Here is an 18,869-nt window from a genome sequence, read left to right as displayed (position 1 = left end):
TAAACCATCTGTATCTACCTGTAGGACAATACAAAACACTGAAAGATGAACCAAAAACGAGTATTATACTAGTCAATAACACCTCCAATTACTAAGAAGGTATGTATAACATGTAGTATGTCTGTGTATGTAGTACCTGTTTTGTAAGAATTACAGTGTAATCAATGTATATAGTGGAAATAGCTATCTTGTAGCGATGTATTGTTGAGGAGTAGTAATGCTTGTAATATTCTATGTGTGTAATGCTGTAGGTCACAAGGCAAACTCCGCATACACCACAAGGGATCCTATGGGCTTGGACTCACCAATTCACTTCCAGCCACTGTCAGTGTCAGGATTGGTCCAGCAAGTATGTGCTATAACAGGGGATAGTATATGTCAATAGATTGTAACAGTTGACATATGTATGGGTGTATAAGTAAGATGAACATGTCAAAGGTGGGCTTAATGTGCAAATGTGGTGTGCATTGTGGGATATCGTGCCAATAACTGTAATGTACAGTATTTTAGGCAGATCTGTATTCCATTCTACATAGCAGTTCTGTTATGTTATGCAAACAGTACTTATGTCTATTGGCAATTACAATACTCAATAACAAGATACATATCATTTGTATTCATCTGACAGTTTAACAGCATGATAGCAAAGATAATTGGAAGAGCTAGGTAACTATCCATGCGCAAAACACATGTAATATCCACTTCTCTAGTATCATTTGCAAGCAATAACAGCTGTGCATGTGTACATGTTATGCAAATGTGTAGTGACCCTTGTTACAGGGGTAGACCTCTCTAGTATTGTTTGCAAGCAATAACAGCTGTGCATGTGTACATGTTATGCAAATGTGTAGTGACCCTTGTTACAGGGCTGGGCGAAATGGCTATGTGCACACCTACATAGAGTAGATATTGAGAGAAGAGATACACTTGTTGAACTACCAGGTTTGTGTAGCCTAACCTCTCATTGCCAGCCTAACAGCCACTTGCACATACTGTATGTAAGGTAGTGCACAGTACTGGTAATGAAACACATTGCATATCATCTTTAACTCCAGTGTAACATCTACAGTAGGAGTGTAAGATGTAGGAGACTGCTGCCCATGTGTAATAGCTGCTTTGTAGGTGATGGCTTACACTATCTGATTATATCCTGATCATGTTGATAGTGACATCAGAGTCTATTGATAGATGACTCTGTTTGGAGAGTGGGTGTCTGTGCCCAACAGAGCTCATGGTCCTGGTAGAAATGTAAGTATATACCCAGAGAAAGAAACAGACCTGTAGACACTTGCATCATCTGTAATCAACTAACAGGATGTGATGTGATCCTCAGAGGAGGATTGCTGCTAAAGGTAGCTACAATGTTTCCATAATAGCCATTGTTGTCACGTCCATAACACAAATATTTACATGTGAGCATCACTGTCTAAAACATCTTCATAAGAAATAAGTAAACTAAATACAGTACTTGGTACTTGTAGTACTGAATGCTCATACAGGCATGTCCACTAGTCAGCTACTGGTGTTTACTAATGTTAGCTGTGTGTATGTGGCCATCCTGGGGGAATGTAATTTCTATGCCATGTACACTGCCAAACCCACCTAACACCATGCCCCACACATTGTTTGGGATGCAGCTACAGGGGTAAGCTGGAAGGCAGCCCAGTCTACAGCCATGACTGGACTTGACAGTCATGAGGTGTAGGTTAACACATGTATCTCATCATCACAACCAACACATATCCTTAGCAGAACACAGCAAGGACACCCACACACACTACCAGAAATCACACACATTCACAGATGCTTCTAAGTATCTGGCCAAACAAGTGACCTTCCAAGCTGGCAGAGACAGACAACGAAATACACAAACTGTATGACATAGTTTACATAATTGTGCCACACCTCAGAACACGTGGCCGGAAACATGCCCAACAGTACTCATTTGTGAATGTAAACTCTAGCACTATCTTACACACCAACCTATATGAGGGAATACATACTGTCAGCTGCCTGTCTGCCATGATTAGCCACATACCCATACACTCAGACCACCTTTTGAACTACACACATGGCTCTGGCATATTACATGTTGTTATGCAGGACCTGTGATGTAGTAGCCTGGAATGCATGGAAACACATGTAGGAACTGTCAGGTCTTGTAGCCCATGCAGGTATGTCCCAAGGCCTGGGTAGCATTTTGCCATTGGCCAGACTGATACTGCAGTAGAGGGACAAAAGGATTGTATTCCACAATTGTCTAGTGTAGTGGTGCAAGTCAAAGGGTATCCAGTATCTGTCTGCCTGGGATAACATGGTTGACAGACCATGATGCTTTGCCAGACAGGGTCTGCACCTGTCACGCTTGGGAATCTGGATACTGCCTAGGGCTCATGCTTCCCCTATAGTGCCTTCATCATGCACAGTTCAAGTGAAGGTCCACTGGTGTTACTGGGACAGCCAAGCAATAAACTGCGGGTCTCGCTACACAATGATACATGTCAGAAACACTATATGGACACACATATGTCAAGCCCTAACATGGAGAACATATCTGTGCAGTGGCTGAGACATGTTTCAATGCTCCAGAAAGCACACCTGCATGACCATGTTATAACACATACCTCACCTCTTGCCCATTTTCCTTTATTGGAACACATGGGACACAGGTGTGTCCATATTCCTGAAGGATATGTACACCCCCACGCTAGTTGCACTTGCATAACTTCAGATGCATTATGCTGAGAAACTACCTTTGTGCCAAAGTGGAATTCAAATTGCACCTTGCGACAGATCACCCACCATGCTGCAGATTTCCCAACTTTCATAATGTGCTGTAATGGGGAAGATTAGGTCTGAGAGAGAAAACCATAATAATGGCTACTCTCAACTATTCCATTATGAACTGAGAAGACTCCTCATGTACCAACACCTGCACTCAGTGCATGTTGGATTCCATCAACCCCAATGAGCTGGATCATAGTAGTCACACAAACAGGGCTAACAGTATGCTACACATAGTCAGTCTCCAATGCCAGTATTACGTTTCCTATGACCGAAGTGGTGACTGTCATGGCACCTATGCAGATGGACAATGCATGTGCAAATGCTGAATCCTACACAAATGAACCTTAAGCAGTCACATACGTGCAGTGATTGTGCCATTGAAACAGAACCAAGATTCAACCAAACACAAACAAGAAGGCAAACTGGTGGTACCATGCTTTAAACTGTACCACAGAAGGTAGTAACAGTTGCAAGAGTGAACAGACATGAGTGTAGGTAATCCCTGGTCAGCCTCAGTAAGATGCAGATACACCATATAAAACTACACAAAGCTACTGTGAAACTAATCAGCCACATATTATGAGGCCAAGCACAGAGCATTCTATAGCTGTGCCATTAATTGTAATGGCAATGACAAGACCTGCCTTACTGCACAGCACTATGGCATGGGAAGTACTGCACCTACAGAAATAGCACCTGCTCATCCAGATAAGGTCTTGGAGAACCTAAAACCACTCCCACCACCCCCAACAGATACACTTATTTATATATCCATGTACACTACAGGGCCCCTGTAATAACAACTATGCAGGTACAAGCTGCACTCTCTAAAGCCATACATACAGCTTTCATGGGACCTGTCAACATCCCAGGGTGTATCCTACACAAATGAAAGAACACTCAGTTATCCACATATACATCATGTTCACTCATAGCTCCATGTCAGGCTATGTACAAACCAAATAGTGAACAGCAACAGTTATCACACCTCATTTAGAGGGAAACACCATTGATAATGGGAAATAGTGCACAACTACCCTGCTGAGTCTGGTCTGTAAGGCCATGAACCATGATCAACGTATTTGATGTACTCAGTACAGATGTAGATTAAAGTAGGGTTGATTCACACTGCATATCATGACCATGCCAGGTCATAGGACACCATCACCCATACTGTGTTCTAGCCACACTCAGTAAATTAGGTGTATATTCCTATGTCACAGGAGTGGTTGGCAACTGGACTGCTGGCAGAACCAACATTACAGAAGGTGTCTGACTAATACACGCACATCAAACCAGTGCCAGCCACAGTATTACAGGGATCATTCCTGGTACTCCCCCTCTTTGTTAACTATACCACATAGACTAACACAGAAGGCATCTGCCTATTGATGTTTGCAAATGACTACGAACTAGGAGCAATAGTTGACTCAATGTGTGCTGCGTTAAACATACAGAAGGGCCTTTGGGTGTCAGATGTGTGATGTGTGACATATGGCCACAATCTGACAGCTAAGTATTGCATTGTCATCCCCTATGTTAAAAACCATGTACCCATGAACAACCACCTAGGCAACGGTCAACATAATGGCAACTGTGTGTGTATGGGATGCAGCTGGACAGTAGTCTTTCATTTGATAGTTACTTCACCACACCAGTCAGGTAGTCATATGTGGCACCCCTAATCATGGCAGGGTGCCATCCAAGAATATAGAGATAATTGCTCAGCCATACTCAACACTCATGTGACCCATAATAGATCACATATTTCCTTTAAGGGTTATTGCCCATGTGTAGATGGCCTACACTGCCTTTCCCAATCCCTAGCTGCAGTATGTAGCATGCAGTCTACCCTGAATAAAGCCATGTCCAACCCAGAGGTGCTGGACATGCTACACTTAAAACATCCTGATCCCAAATAAACACATACTTCATGGACATCCACCTTTCCAGTACAAGGATCACAATATGCCTGACAGATCTCTGTCCCATACACTTAACATACTCTTGCCATACTATGCATCCTTGTCCAGCGAAGCTGCACATTTCCCCTCTCTGTGACATGGTGTGATGACCGCATTCCAAATATATCAATAACCCTGTGGATCAGTTCTGTGGCACTGCTTGAACTGGCCACTGAAACTTACCTGTCTGTTGCCTACAGCTAGGTAACATGTCTGCCTAGGCTCATAAATGGCCCAGGGCATATAGCCTACTAGATCACTATGACCATACATGCTATAGTTGATATCCAACCCTGCAAATACCATCAGGCTAACTATTGTCCCATGTGTTACACATGTGCAACACATGCAATACATGGCAGGATGCTACACAGCTGTACAGTGCCATGTACATACATGCTTGCAAGTCTGCAGGGTCACAGGTCATGTCCCTAATGGCTATGTATGACTATATATGTGACATATACACAGCATTAAGGTTGATTGCATTAATGTGAACATATCCAGGCATGTGCTGATAGGTAAAGACACCAGTACAGCAAACAGACATGCCCACGTCAAGACAACATCCACATGGAGTATGAGCAATGTCATCACATGACACGCACATGTATGGCGATAACATCACATCACCAGTAAGTGTCAAATGTGTGTGACTTAAACATGTCAGTGGTGTTAGTGTCATGTAGATTTGCAAAGACGTATTTGTAATCTTAATAAATGCGATACACATGTATGTTCAGCTGTACTTCTGTACTTCTCTGTGAGTTACTGAGACCTGTCTCCATCATTATGTCTTCCAGGTATGCCATGTAGCAGGCTTCCAGCGTACATCCACTTGGAGGATGAGGTCCTCGTCCCATACCTCCGCATGAGAGTAAATGATGTTGGTGGTCACAATCACACCTATCAGCAGGTGCGCCAACACTGCACTGACCTCATAAGATGGGCAAAACAGCGTGCTAATGCAATCGCCAGGGAACAAGGTGCAACAGGTGGGGGGGCCACTCACCTAGCCCCCACTCACACGTACCGAGGAGCTACTGGCCAACCTGGGGACACCTGCAGACCTCCAGACCTCCATCCACAAACTTTAGCTGGTATTGTCGAGGTGGGTGTCTCTCAACCACCGAGCCTGGAGTTGCCTGGTAAGTCAGTACTGCACATATAACACAACTATATTTCACATAGTTACATGTGTTACTGTACAATATGTAATGTAACATCATATGCAAGGCATGTATGCACACATGCCACATACTATAGTCTGCTACTCTATGTATGCACAGATGTGCATACTCCATAGTATAGTATATTGTACTGGCTTATGTGCTAGCATGGACATTGCACCCTGTAGCTATCACACAGGTGTAGATAATGATCTTTCTGCTGTGACACTCCTTTTTAGGTACCTCTGACATTTTGAGGCAACAGCAGCCTGTGTCAGGTGAGATTGTTATTATTTACCAGGCTTGATAATGCACAGATCATATTAATTGCATGCTATCTGCCATAACACATGTACACATAATGAATGGTGGCCCTGTTAATAGACACTGGTCATACCTGCAATGCATCACAGTGGTTACCCATGTGAAACAATTGAAGACTATATGAAACACCTACACTAAACCTTCCAAATTGTCATTGCCAGATGTGTGGACAACTGTGAATACAGTGGTGGAGGCGTGTTTCACTGTAGGGACAGGTACTACATATCAGCATTACACATGTTGAGAATACAAACAGTACTATACAGAGAGCATATGTGTGCACACACTCTAAATGTGTTGGAGCTGGAGTATGACCGACCCACAGGATACACTTTTGTGGATTATACCCTTGCTATGAATGTCACACAATGTCATGTGCTATCTGACATGTCCATTACATGTAGTGGGCTGACTGCAAAATGGCTCAACTATCTTGCAAATCATGATGTCTCACATCCCATACATACCACCCTTTGTCTGCATAACCCTGTCCTCAGTGGAGCATATGACATCTATGGGTGTATGTCATATGGGATAACACTGACATGTGAAATACAATTTCCATCACAACCATTGGACAGAACATGTGTACACATGGCCATGGAGGATGACCAGAGACATGAAGCAACACACACAGTAGAAGTGATGTACATGTATGTACACCCTGTTGTACATTGGCTCGACACAATACAACTATGTACTTTGTGTAATGGTGATATTGCAGATGTGAAACACTAAACATCATACAGGCCTGTGCACAGCTTGTGTATGCATAACATGAAACCACCACATAACATGTCTTGAAAATCTTGAGTGTGTCATGACATGAAAGCATTCACCTATACAGTATCCAAATACATACATGTGTTGCACAACATACACATACAATCACATCAGGCCACATATACAGTATGTTCACCTTGCTGGTGTCAGACATCACTGTCATGCCTGCTCCTCATGTGTGTGAGGTACACAGATGGCATGAGGGACATAGAGTACTGCTAAGTTAGCCATGTGTGGGCATAGTTGCCAGGTATCAGTAATGTAGTTGCAAATGTGCAGGGGTGTCATCTGTATACCCTTCTGTGACCTGTGTCACATATTCCACATTAGGGTTTAGTGTGTATACACCTCAGTGACGTGGGTCACATTCCACATTAGATATGTATTTTATGTGAACATAGTCATGGCTATGAACTGTGTCAGTAACTCACACTGTATAGCAATTGTGAAGCCACATGATGCCCTGCAATGGCAATACACAACGGCTCAATGTGCAGTATGTCACTGCATATTTGTAGAGCAGACAGACAACATTGCATCAACTGAAGGCCTGTGTTAGTATAACATGTCCCTGCATTGGGACACCATTACCATACTGTAGATTGGAAAGGACACCATTGTGTTACACATGTATGCATGTCATTCAACATGTCAGCAGAAGACATGTCATACTACATGTGATTGGCAAGGGCATACGCCACACATCAGGCCGGTGTACTGTAAACCTGTGCTGGCATGTGGCACCATTGCAAAGTAGGGACAGACATGTCAAACATGTGTGTACAGCCACATGCACAATGTCTGTAGACACAGCTCAGGGGTAGGCGGAATAATGTTGAACAGACATGCACTGCTTTGGGGGAGATAAGCAAGCTAGGGCTCAGGCAAACATCGTATTCAGTTGACATACCCTTCTGCTCATGTCCTCACACATAGGGGCGGTGGCCAACACAAAGCATCAGTGCCAGATGTACAAAGGTCAGCGATGGTCTATTAACATGTGGTGTATGTTGCACACACCATGGCAGTGCGGTGCAATGGTGCAAAGTGCGTGCATTGTGTTGCAGGTATGGAGCTTAGGCTACTAACACAAATGGTGCAATACAAGTATGCATGACAACCACCACTATAATTGTATAAGGTGCATGCCATCTGCTATAACACATGCATACTGTTGTGTGCAACTCAGGGATGTATGATTACCACTATAATTGTCTAAGCTGAATGCCATCTGTCATATCACCTGCATGTAGTGTGTGTGTGTGTGTGTGTGTGTGTGTGTGTGTGTGTGTGTGTGTGTGTGTGTGTGTGTGTGTGTGTGTGTGTGTGTGTGTGTGTGTGTGTGTGTGTGTGTGTGTGTGTGTCTCTGTGTGTGCGTGTGTGTGTCTGGTATAACTTGTAATGTACAGTTCTTGTCTTCCCCTCACAGGTGTTGATGTAGGTGCGTTGACTTCCTGCGGTCCACCTGATGTTAGTGTCCCCACAGACTCTAGCAGTGATGATGATGGTATGATTGAGGCACAGGCAGGGTTGTCAGGGGCTGAATCTGTGCCATTGGTTGCCATTCTACCTGTATCTCCCTCATCTTCCCACACAGTTCCCTTGCCTACACATACCTCATCACCACTGGCCATAGAGGAAGGACAGTTGTCGGGTGGTAACATGGAACAGGAAAGTGTGGAGACTATGGAAAGTGTGCCTGCACACCATGATCCCAGTCAACTGACTGGTGATGTCCCACACAGGCATGTGCCCAGCGCTGCTTGTAGGAGGACCATTGGCCAACATGCCCCTGTGAGACAAAGCACATCAGTTGGAGTCACCAGACACCTGTTTTGGGCTGTAATGGAGGCACAGGCACGTGCTGAATGGCACAGCAGAGAAGGTCTGAGGCTTCAGAGGGCTGCTGTCCATTCATTAACCGGCAACATCCAGGTAATTGCAAATGCTCACCATCATCTTGCAGATGTTTTGGATAGATGATTGGGTGACATGGTGGGAGTCCTTGACCGTGGCATGTCAATCCTCGAGCATGGAATGTCTGTGCTGGAACATCTGGTGGGAGTGAGGCATCGGGCACGTGGATGTAGGTCAGCTACATCACCTGTTGAAGGTCTACGTGAACATGCTACTGCACATGTCCTCTCCCATAGTGGCAGTAGCAGCAGCAGTGCAGCTGGTGCTGTGCAGTCAACACCAGGACACAGCAGGCCACGTGCACGTGGTCCTGGATGGTCCCAACAGGGACACAGTTCCAGTGGACATGTGTCATCAGACAGTACCCATTCTGGTCCTCTGCCTGGTAATGCCCGTGCAACCCCTAGCAGGTGCAGGTCACGTGGCCGGGCACCGTGAACTGTGAAACTTGCCTTTTACAGTCTGCAACTGTCAATAATACCCCTGTGTAGGCCAGCCACATGCCAGACTTCAACACACATGCATGCATAACATCCACACAAGCCCAATGATATCACAGGCCCTAACACACACACACATGATGTCATCCAATGCTGCAGTCTAGGCCTCTGATAAACATTATCACCCTGTGCATATGATGATGCTTGTGCTGCATCCCTGTCATCCACTCCATCGGTGCAGAGACATGCTCATATGGTCTGATGCACAGGGTGAACATACTAGGTAGACAATTGTAGATTAAAATTGTTGAGTAGTGTTGACAGGCAGCAGACATACCATGTATTACAGTTTTAGAATGCATTTTGTACATTTGACAGTATGTATCATGTGTAACAACACTAACAGCATGTTGATCTTGATGTTCTGCCTTCCTCTTTCAGGTGTAGTTGCATGTGCCGGGGGATGTCGGTGTTTACGGTTAGTGTCCCATATGTACATTTTGACTACTCACAGGTCTGTATGACAATACCTGCATGCACTTTGTAGCTTCCACATCACAGTTATAATCTCCCATGTTTCAATTATGTTTACTGTTCTAATGATCCAAGAGCATGATAGCTGTGTAGTAAGCTACTGTTTTCTGAGCCATCACATCCATAGTGGGTGACATCACAGGTATAGTCACCTGGAGTGGGGATGAGGTAAAAGAGTGGTATGACAGATGCCAATGGTAAAGGCCAGTGGAAATAGTGGCTTCTCATTCGGAAGCAGTAATACCCACTGCCATGACAGCATGCAAACACAGACACACCAACACATTCAAGGATTCACAGGCACAGTAACACACACTCTGACACACACACAGTTGCCAGTGTTCGGATGAGAGCCCCTGCCTATGTGCATATCATCATTATAGTACTACGCAATTACAAGATGCGCCACAGAGATTACACATATACAGGTAGCCGGAATGGCCTAAGATTGAGGACATCGACAGGGATACTACAGTGCAGTGAGTGTATGTGGGGAGGGGGGTTCATCAGTAGGCTATGTAACAACAATTCACACCCTGGGGTGTACATGTTAACAGGTGGTTAGAATGCCCGTCAAAGAAAGATGATATCAACAGGGATACTAGATTGCATTGAGTGGATGGGGGAGGGTGCATTAACATTTCACTATGGTAAAATACAGCCTTACTCCAGGGACCGGACAGCCATACACATGGACAGCCATACACACACACACACACACACACACACACACACACACACACACACACACACACACACTGTGGCATTCACAAAGATATACACCAATGTCACACACATACAGACACTTGACATGTGTGAGGTTCTACCACCTGCTTATGCCTTTCTTTCTACACTTCACTCTGTACTGATGTCAACAACAGTGTTCAGGAGAGTGAAAACATGTGGGATGTATTCCCAACCATACATGACATATATGGACACACACACACCCACACATGCCAGTACTATGAATCAAACACCTGCCTATCTCATGATACGTACTACAGAAGAGCAGCACTATCGCATCTGGTACAAAGCTTGCTGACTCTTTCCTTTGCCAACTGTGCTGATATATGCACAATACATGCACAGGGGAGGTATTACTGTTACAGGTGTCAAGAGGTTTGCCTTCAGTGTCATCCTTACTGCATTCTACATTGTCTGTCTTCCACTTCACTTAATAAAACCAGACCTTAGCAGTTACACAGCTTATTGTAGGGATGGTTGTATCACACCAGTGAGCTGTCCTCAGTAATCATTCATCTACATAGTAGCCCCACCACTTAGTAGTCATGTCCAAACATTTGTCCATACTTCATGTACAGCTTACTGTACTTAGACCATATCACCATATACAGTTGGCAATGTTAAGGCTATATTGCAACATCATAATGTACTAAGACAACAGTCACCTTCAAACATCAGACACTGCACACACATGGAATCTACAAAAACATCAATACATGTACACATATGCGGTCTCCATCAGTAAGTGCACTAGCAGGTCAAAAGGATACATTCCACACCTTCCTCATGCCATGTGTAAAACATAGACGAGCATTAAACCATAATGGATGTTGTATTCATGTACTGGTAGGACACAACCACCTTCACCGAGTAGCCAATTGTACATATATGACAACAGCACATATCAGCAAGACACACACAGCATTATTCCATGTCATGCTCCTACAAACTGTTACTTGACAGCGCCATGGTGAAGCCAGGGCACTGTAATGGTCAACAATGAGCACATCATATTTGCCACACACACCTCATGTTTACTGGCAGAGTGCCAGCAATGTGCTCTGTTAGGCTAGGCAGTGCAAGGTCTGTGGCTTGTAAACATCTCACCCCAGCACATACTGGCTATTGTGGTACTAAGGCTAATGTTCAGACAGCACACAGCATGCATGGCTTGCAATTGTTGGCATGGGGTATATGTAGGAACTGTGGCCACACATGGCTGTACATGTCATGAACATATCACCTGCGACTACTCAGGAACATACAGAGCAGAGCTGGATTTCCCTGAGTCTGTCAATACAGGCCTTGTGTAGGTCCTATGATCCTGTTATTTGGGTATGTTTGTAGGCATTGCATTAGGTGGACATGTCTAATGACATACATGCTACATGGGGTGTTGTATGATATGATAGGTGTCATGGGTGACCAGTAGAGAGGGAATATTACCTCTGTTAATATAGATAGCAAACCTTATGTACTGTTAGCATGCTATCTGCCATGTGCATGTGTGTAATGACTGTAGGCACCTGTATGTAGAAAGAATAATGAAAGCTATGGTAATGTCATTTATGTTGTATGAGTGAGGGATTTACATATCCAGGGCAGGTACAGTTAGGTCATATCCAACCATGAGGATGTTGTTTACTGGTGTACAGCAACAGTCAACTGTCTTAATGCTGACAACATCCGAGGGACCCTGGTATGTGTACAACTGAGATGGTTACTAACAGTTGTATTATTGCATTGCATAACACATTATGCAGCTGTGTCTGTACATGGGTACTTTGCACAGTTGATGTAGGCCTAGGTACAGTCCACCAATCGAAGGTTATCTGGTGGTCTACCATACTATGTCATACCACATATGGTTGTGTGTTGGTAGTCTGGGAACAAGGTGGTGGATGTATATGTGGATACAACCTAGAATGCAGCATTTGCCACTGTCACATGTACCTGACTCATCTGTGATGAGTTATGTCAGAGTAGTCGTCTTTACATGTGAGTAGCCTTTATGAATATGTGGACACCACCACCTGGAATGGTCCATACCACTGTTATGGCCCACATGTCTGGATCTGAGGTATATGGTGGTAGTGTAATTTTGCACTACAGAGCCTTCAGCCAGGTGTTCCTCACTGCACAGATGTCAGTTTTCTCCATTGTAGGTTCTACATTGAGCAAATGGGTTACTAAAGCCACACATCTAGCACTGGTTAGCATAAGCATCCAATGCAATTGTCTTGTAGGTGTCAGGGTGTTACTTCTGCATGTACGACATTTGCCTTGGAATGTGGCTATATGGGTAAATGCGACCTAGGTATTATCCACACACACTTGAAACATGGATGCATGTGCTCCGTGTCGAAGGCTTGTCGTTCAGTCATGACAGCCCAGAATGACAGATACTGGACAACCTCATAATAACAGCAGGACATTGGTTCATTGTTTTGGTCTAGCAGTTGCCACTTTTACCATGACATCACTGCGAGTGGCAGTAATGTGCTTGGTAGCAAATGCCTCATGTAAGGTGATGGACAGCAGCAGAAATTGTGTGTATAACCAATGTGAGATATATAGTTAGGGTAGCAGTCCTGCTAATAATGACAACCACTAACACAGCCGGGAGAGGTCATTTTGACACCTGCACCTCAGTACCATTACACAATGTGACTCACACATTATGCTTGCACATGCCACTGTTCCACGTATAATGACACCGTCCACAACCTGCTATCAATGTATGCCTTTCAGGGCAGCAAGATGTGTGACACATGCTGTAGGTAGCATCCGCCTGTGTGTCCCAGTTAACCTATTGTCTGTCACGTCCACACATGCATGATTGTGTATACTTAACATATATATGTCAGTACTTCATGCATGCATGTGTATCACACAGCACAGACACAGATATATCATTTACGGGCCACATACAGGCATCAGGTAATAAACCAGTATGATGTGCATATATACTGACATAAGATTTACATAGCTGTAAACCTGCCCTGTGTGCTTACATTCTGTAGTTAGAATCGGAGTGCATCCCAAACAGCTCTGTGCTACTAAGTGTATGAGCATACCCACTGCCACCTTGTGTAATTTGAGTCAGTGCATCCAACAAACCCTTTATTACTAAGTGTATGAGCATGCCCAGTATAACCTTGTGTAGTTGTAGTCATAGTGCATCCCAAACGGCCCTGTACTACTAAGTGTATGAGCATGCCCACTGTAACCCTGTATAGTGATAGTAGTTGTCCATTCCACAGATGGGCATACTCCAGTTCAGTTTCCTGTTGTGCTACAACTATACCTCTCAGGCCTACCTATGTACTACCTGCAGATGATGTGTCTTGTTTGTATATACAGGTTGCAATGGACACTTTCTTTAAACACACAGGTTTACAGCTATGTACTTCATGACTGTCAGTATCCCTGTTGTTGTCCTCAATCTTAGAAGGGCATTCTGACTGCCATGGTATGTGTAATTTCTGTGGCGTGTCTCGTAACTGCATAGTACTGTAATAGTGATCTATAGCTCGGCAGGTGTTCTGATCCAAGCACTGGCAAGTTTGTGTGTATCGCAGCAAATTCCTGAGTATGTGTGTGTCAGCAAATGGTTGTGTATTTGTGTCTGCATCCTGTCATGGCAGTGGGTTTTGCTGCATTCCAAAGAGATACCACCTTTTGCACTGGCCTTTATCCTTGTCAACTGCTAAACCTCTCTCTTCCCCCCTCCCCACTGCAAGTAATCGGTCCTGTGATGTCATCCAGCTCAGACGTGGAATCAGTAAGTGTAATTGTATGTGTTCTGTGCCACATACCCCAACTGCATACCACTGTACTAGTTACCTTTACATAGGCAAGACGTGTATGCACAATACTGGCAAGTGTGTGTGTTTGTGTGTGTGACTACCCTGTAGCCAGGCATACACATGTTAATGTCTTTTAGCACACCATGGTAGCCATCTGTGGTGACTGGTGTCTACAAAGTATTACATAGTTAGGAATGGTAAAGAATACACAGTCAAGCACAACTACAGTTGGTATGTCATTTTCCTGTGCCACTGTCGAACAGTGACACAGAAGTGGTCACCGGGGTGTAAATCCATACCTATCATTCCCCCATCCAAACTTCACAATCCCGGGGTAGATTACATTAGCCATCATTCCCCACCCGAAACTCCACATACACAACAACTATCACTTCTCTGGTGAACTGATTAACATTTAAATGTTATAACACAAGAGATGCCTCTGTTTTGTGTACACATCAGTACCTTTGGAACCCTTCTGTGTCACAAAGGGTGTTCAGACATGTATATATATATATATATATATATATATATATATATATATATATATATATATATATATATATATATATATATATATACATATATATATATATATATATATATATATATATACATATATATATATATATATATATATATATATATATATATATATATATATATAGGTCCCCTACTATTTACGAAAACGATTCACCGACAAAGAAATCACCGACACCAAGCGACCGACAACACAACAAAGTACCGACAGCGAACACCATAACACCGACACACTACACGTAAACAACACAGTACACTACAGGACATATCCACTAGCCCTAACCCAAACCCTAACCCTAAGGTCCGACACTACCGCACACTCTCCCTACCTGCACCCTAACCCTAACTCACTTACCCACCCCTAACCCCAAGCTCCGACACACTCTCCCTACCTGCACCCTAACCCTAACTCACTTACCCACCCCTAACCCCAAGCTCCGACACTACCGCACACTCTCCCTACCTGCACCCTAACCCTAACTCACTTACTCACCCCTAACCCCAAGCTCCGACACTACCGCACACTCACCTATCACACACCCTAACCCTACATCCCTCACTATTGCACACTTACCTGTCCGCTCCCTACTCCTAAATCCTCACTATCGCATACTTACCAGGTCAGCGCTTACACATTCCTTGTCGGTCTTCCGCTGTCGGGATTCCAGCGTGTCGGTCAACTGCGTTGTCGGTCGTTTGGTGTCGGTGATTTCTTTGTCGGCGAATCGACGTTTCGGTAAATAGTAGGGGACCCATATATATATATATATATATATATATATGGCTATAGCTGTGTCTGTGTATATGCATATATATATATATATATATATATATATATATATATATATATATATATATGTGTGTGTGTGTGTGTGTGTGTGTGTGTATACACATCCTGTAGGTGCATATATATATATATATATATATATATATACGTAGTTATGACAAATATACAGATCTAGACTTGTCTTTGTTGTTTCACAGAGTACAGTACATTCAAGTGTACTGTACATATTACACAAAGTGACTGTCCCATTTGTTTTCAGTACTGTGGAATACCTGTAGTAAGATGTGCATTATAAACTCCATGCAACATGTATACAACCCAGATGGCTTAGTGGTATGTCCAGTGACCTCAGTGTGCATGGTCCAGTGCTCAAGACCTGTAAGCCTTGTTGATGCTGTCAATTATGACTGAATAAGATACTTTAAGCAGCTGTAAGTGGGTGTAAATGTTTTTGTGACAGTAAGCAGCGGATACCACAGGTAACGGACATGTACAACTCGTAGTACACTTATGCCCTTCTTTGGCAATCCTGCTGATGTCACCCACCTACGAATACACCTCTGGGAGTGCTGCAATCTAGTAATCTCTGTGGCATGTGCTGTAACTGTGTAATGCTGTAGTGTAATAAATTAGTTTGGTAGGTGTTCTAATACCAAACAGGTCAAGTGTGTATGTGTCTGTCTGCCTGAAAAAGAAACAATGCTTTTTAGAGTGTGCACACTCTTTACAATTCACATACTCACCTTTAGCAATCCTGCTGATGTCACCCACATAGAAATACACATCTGGAAGTAGAGTACTGCAACCTAGCATTCTTAGTAGCGTGTGCTGTAATTGCATTGCTTACATATGATAAATGAGTTAGGTAGCTTCTATTCCAAGACAAGCTAACTGTGTCTGTCTTCCTAAAAAGTAACAGTACTTTTAGAGTATGCACACTCTTTACAATTCACATAACCACCTTTGGCAATCCTGCTGATGTCACCCACCTAGAAATACACCTCTGGGACTTCTGCAATCCAGCAATCTCTGTAGCATGTGCTATAACTGCGTAATGCTGTAGTGTAATAAACTAGTTAAGTAGGGGTTCTATTCCAAGACAGAACAACTGAGTGTGTGTCTATCTCCCTGAGAAAAGAACAATGTTTTTTAGAGTATGCACACTCTTTACAATTAACATAACAACCTTTGGCAATCCTGCTGATGTCACCCAGCTAGAAATACACCTCTGTGACCGCTACAACCCAGTAATCTCCATAGCACGTGCTGTAACTGCATATTGCTGTAGTATGATAAACTAGTTAAGTAGGAGTTCTTGTCCAAAACAGGCTAACTGTGTTTGCCTGAGAAATAAACAATGCTTTTTAGAGTATGCACACTCTTTACAATTCACATAACCACCTTTTGCAATCCTGCTGATGTCACCCACCTAGTAATACACATCTGGGACTCCTGCAACCCGTAATCTCCGTAGCGCATGCTGTAACTGCATAATGCTGTAGTGTGATAACCTAGTTAGATAGAGACTCTATTCCAAGACATGGCAGGTGTGTATATTTGAAAGGGAGAGCCTCTGTGGAGATGGCTGTGAATGTCTAACCACTGGGCATGCGGGGGAGTAGATTATGTAATTTTCCTATATGGTGTCCATATTATATGTCACAATGTCCACCTTACGAGGAGTACAGATGTCAATCAGCCAAGGGACTGTGTTGGCAAGCCATACCTCTACATCTGGCAAAAGGCTTGGTGAACAAAGTATGCAACCCTATTTTACCCGGAATACATTCTGAACCCATGTGTCATGCACAAACACACTTGCCTAGAATATGCTGCTATGTTGCTAGTACCCTGCACATTGATGACAGATAGTAGGCATGGTGTGATTGCAGTGGGCTGCAGAGAGTATTACACCCTGTCCAGCAGTACAATAGGCACATAATTGCGGACAATGTGCCTTCACTATGTTCCCCACTGGTTGCCTGCAACATATGTGGTGCCATCAAATGTGACCACAGAGGCCATACAATGCCTTACACAAGTGCCTGTATGGACAGATGCCACTGACACCAGGGAATACCAGTATCATGCTATCAATGCAGGTGCAGTGTCAACCTGTGGTCTATAAACAGGTCCTGCCACATCAGGCCAGTATTGGCATATCTGAGGATAACAGTCTGTGTACACAACATCTGCCAGCCAACCCAAATACACTTGTGCATGTCACTGTACATTATTGTGGGGTGTGCACATCCCAGTCAATGTCCATGTCAAGGACTATCAAATACAGACATGGCATGCATTGCAAAGCAATGGCCATACACAAGAGTAACCAGGATGACAGGACAGTTCAAACAATACCCATCTGTGTGGGACATTGCAGACAGTACACCCCTGAACCACACTGCACACCATTGTCAGGTGGTGAGATGCCAAGGATTACCCCTCACCCAGCCTTGTACAGCCATCTTGCACAGCCAACCACTACACACCCATGAAGCAATGCACACATGCATGTCAGTACTGGCACCTTGTGTATGCATGTGGGGTATGATGCTGCCAACCACAGTCACACCCAGTATAACTCCCATTGGCATACTGACTGGTGTCAGACACGTTCACATGCCCTAGCCCATAGAACCTCCGGATATCCTCTGTGGTGCATGTAGTACCTGTGCATTACTGCAGTGTGGCAAACTAAGTAGTTAGGAAATGTATTTGTGGGCCTGACAAAGTGTGGTAATGTGTCTGAGTCCCTTAGAGAGTGTGGTTGTGTTGACAATGGCATCCATTCATGTGGACAGCCAGGTGTGCTACACCTAATGTATGTCTACTATATCTCTGTTGCAGATGTCGCTCACCAGCACACATATATGTTCTTACAGCACACCAACATGTCAGCTTTGTGGCACATGGAGTAACTGCATGCACATGTAATAGTAATGGCTAGTCAGTCAGGGATTTTAACTCCTATACTGGTAGATGTTTGACAGGCGATGCTTAGGTTTTAGTCTCCAAGCCCTTCTCTGATGTACTTTGTCTCTGTCTGTCCCTCCAATACACTCTCT

This window comes from Protopterus annectens, chromosome 3.part1 (assembly GCF_019279795.1).
Source record: "Protopterus annectens isolate FY-2018-M chromosome 3.part1, PAN1.0, whole genome shotgun sequence".
Taxonomy (NCBI): domain Eukaryota; kingdom Metazoa; phylum Chordata; order Ceratodontiformes; family Protopteridae; genus Protopterus; species Protopterus annectens.
This window is presented reverse-complemented; position numbering follows the sequence as displayed.